Source organism: Schistocerca cancellata, chromosome 7 (genome assembly GCF_023864275.1).
Source record: "Schistocerca cancellata isolate TAMUIC-IGC-003103 chromosome 7, iqSchCanc2.1, whole genome shotgun sequence".
Taxonomy (NCBI): domain Eukaryota; kingdom Metazoa; phylum Arthropoda; class Insecta; order Orthoptera; family Acrididae; genus Schistocerca; species Schistocerca cancellata.
Window position 1 is genome coordinate 80575447 of NC_064632.1, and position 3463 is coordinate 80578909.

The 3463-nt window shown below is 46.6% G+C and overlaps 1 non-coding gene across 1 annotated transcript; it reads right to left on the reverse strand.

Moving 5' to 3' along the window:
• Positions 1 to 466: 466 nt before the first annotated feature.
• On the reverse strand, positions 467 to 550 carry Trnas-gga (transfer RNA serine (anticodon GGA)). The gene is given in 2 exon segments: positions 467 to 501; positions 511 to 550. It is a non-coding gene; the product is annotated as a tRNA-Ser (tRNA).
• Between the last annotated feature and the right edge of the window lie 2913 nt (positions 551 to 3463).

A 3463-nucleotide genomic window follows, 5' to 3' on the forward strand; every position in this document is an offset into this window, starting at 1 on the left:
CGTATGTGGATGCGGAGCCTGCAGCGGATAGTGTCCCAGATGTATTCTATCGGGTTCACACAGGCGACCTAGCTGGCCAAATATCGACGTGATTTCACTATCATGCTCCTCAAACCTTTACAGGACGACTCCGGCATGGAGACACAGCCTATTACCCTACAGGAAAATGCCATCGCTTGTAGATAGGACATCACGCACGAGGGATGAGGATAGTGTACGACTACGTTCACGCAGTCCACAGCTGTTATGGTGCGGTAGATTACTACCATAGTTCCCTCGGAAGCCCAGGTGAATATCTACTGTAGCATAGTAGTACCTCCATCGGCCTGTGTCGGTGATGCGGTGGATTTTTTTCAAATGGTTCAAATGGCTCTGAGCACTATGGGACTTAACAGCTGAGGTTATCAGTCCCCTAGAACTTAGAAATACTTAAACCTAACTAACTTAAGGACATCACACACATCCATGCCCGAGGCAGGATTCGAACCTGCGACCGTAGCGGTCGCGCGGTTCCAGACTATAGCGCCTAGAACCGCTCGGCCACCCAGGCCGGCTAACATGTGTTGTCCCATTGCTAAAACAGAATTGTCGCCGGCTGATTCTTTTTTTCCACTTCGACGACAAACCACCTGGTGTAACAATATACGTGGTTCAACGATCACTTTCCATTGATCTATCGCGGAAGCTGGATGATCTCGCGACCACTGCAATCCTAATTGATGACGTCGTTGGGTCCACTCGGGAACACGTCGTGTGTGGCGGGCGCAACGTACAATAATGTGTGGTATCAGTGTGCTCCGAAACACTTGTGCCTCTAGCAGCATTGGACTGTGTCGTCAGATTTGCCACAGACTGCTGCCTGCCCTGTCTTAGAAAACTGGAAATTTGTGGTAGGCCTAAAGTCTTACGAGACCAAACTGCAGAGGTCATCGGTCCCTAAGCTTACACTCTAGTTAATCTAACTTAAAACTAACTTACGCTAAGGACGACACACACGCCCATGCCCGAGGGTTCGACTCTAACCTCCAACGGGGGAGCCGCGCGGACCGTGACGGGACACCTAAGACCGGGCGGTACCCCTCGCGGCCCTGCCTTAGAGAAAGGGCAAGTTTCCGACCAGCAAGATCTGTGACTGGGGATAGACGTGCAGTCTCTTGTTGCGCACTGGTGGTCTCAGTGCCCTTGTGACTAACGGATAAAAAAAAATGGAGATGAGCTGGCACTTGTGATTATCTTGCTGATTCCACAAAATTACTATTCAGTAAATTTATAGCTCGTTAGTTCCCATGTACGGCTGCGCGAATAATGGTTTATAAGCTACAGCTTGGGGGGCCCGCCAACACATTTGTCGCATTAACCCAAAAAGGAAAGCCAATTCTAATAAATGCAGGCAAGAGATTGTGAGGACTAATAATGTCCACTACCCACACATTTTAAATTTTTTAAGAAGAGTAGGCTTTTTCAATTTACTTCGACACTCATCAGTGTTTAATAATATTTTATAACTGATCTAATGAATGTCTGAGTGATGGCTTAAACGAAACGGTGTAGTATCTCTTTTGTTTGTGTAACCTCTGGGGGTAAATAATCAAAGTTCGTTTAGCGCAAGTTTAAAGTTAAGGATCTACAACTGCACTGCGAACTAACTAAATTCCCTAGAACAGATCACTTTCATAAATGACCATGTTGAAGTTTTAGATTTCAGACTACTTCGCCTAGTGTGAAATATTTAAGGTCCGCAAGTTGAAAATATTTCGGAGAATTCACTACCGACACACACGAAAATCACAAGTCAACGACTCAACACCAACAAAAATTACGACTCACTCGAAACGCGGCCTAGTGTACTGTCTGACGCAGATTCAATCCCGACTGCTGATAGACTGAGAACCGTAGTGTGTCCTACATAAGATGGCTACCCGTACTGTAGCCCTCACCCGTACGTGAGTCAATCTCACACACTTGTAACTTCCAGAACACACATAAAAGCTATAAATTTCATGTTATATACATGTATCATGCACCAGTTAGTAAGTAAATTTCTTCAGTTATTCATTGTAGTTCTTAGTTTTCTCTCTACATTGAATATTTTGTTCACAATTAATGATTTTGTCCCGGCGACCACATCTATGTATCATTTATTATTTATGTGAAAATTCAAGTTCACATGTGCGGACTGCGCATGCCTGCCTGCATTAAAAATAGGCAAAGTTTATAAAAAAATCTACTATTAATGTCAGATAGTGTTCAATGAGACATATACGTAGAATCTTTGTGAAAATCACTTACGGCGTTGTCGACATGTAAGTTTTAGAAGTTCATTGTATCTATTAAACGTTTGATGCGAAGTAAAATAAAATGTACTCTTCGGGTCGTGGGAGCGCTTTTGCTCAAGCATGCGTCATCATGAGTTTGTCTTTGTAACCATGATATTCTTGCCCGTGCAGCTAAATGAGTTGAGTCTGTGTTGAATATATTGCTATTACATATTTGTTCTGGGCACCCGGCTTAAGAACGACAGTTATCCCTCAATTTTTCACGCCAGTGGCCGAATGCCCGGGTTTTGCTGGCCATGCGGCCAGGGCAGCGTTTTACCTGCTAGCAGTCCTGCAGTCTTGGTAATTCTCATACTCAGAATGCCCGCCCAAACAACTTTGGTCGAAAGGTGCCACCATCTATTGACGTACGGAGGGGCCGAGGGGCGACACGTTTGCGTGGAGTCAGGATAGTAGTTGCGTAGCTGTGAAGCGTCTCTGAATGTTCATAAAACGTGCTCAGAGTTCGATTATTTGTTAACCAAGTTTACAAAAAAAAATGGCTCTGAGCACTATGGGACTTAACTTCTGAGGTCATCAGTCCCCTAGAACTTAGAACTACCTAAACCTAACTAACCTAAGGACATCACACACATCCATGCCCGAGGCAGGATTCGAACCTGCGACCGTAGCGGTCGCGCGGTCCCAGACTGTAGCGCCTGGAACCGCTGAGCCACCGGCCCAAGTTTACAGTCGTCTTATGTCACACTGGCTTTGTAGGCGATGCCCTCATTCAGCTGGGTGCTGGATTCCTGCTGACGGCTGCTCGTCTGTAGGCCGGGGCGAAGAGTAAGTGACTTCGCGTTGCGGCGCGCTGACGGCGCGGCTATGGTAAAGCATGAATTGTCCAGTACTAGCTGCTGGAATGTGCTCGATCCAACACCGACTCTTGATGAGCCTTGATGACCCATCCGCAATGTGGTGCTGTCGGAAGTTGTGTGGTCAGTCCGTCTCCCTCCTAACGGCCAGCTAGATATCAACACTCAGAGACGCCTAAGTGCTGAACTGGAACGTGGACCGCATGACGCCCTGCTGCCGATTTCCGCACTGAAATGCAGCTCTTCGCAATGTGGTGTTGTCGGAAGATATTCAGCTTCGCCATCAGCAATGGTAAAAGGCGAACAGTACGAAGCTCGTCAGGCGAGGAC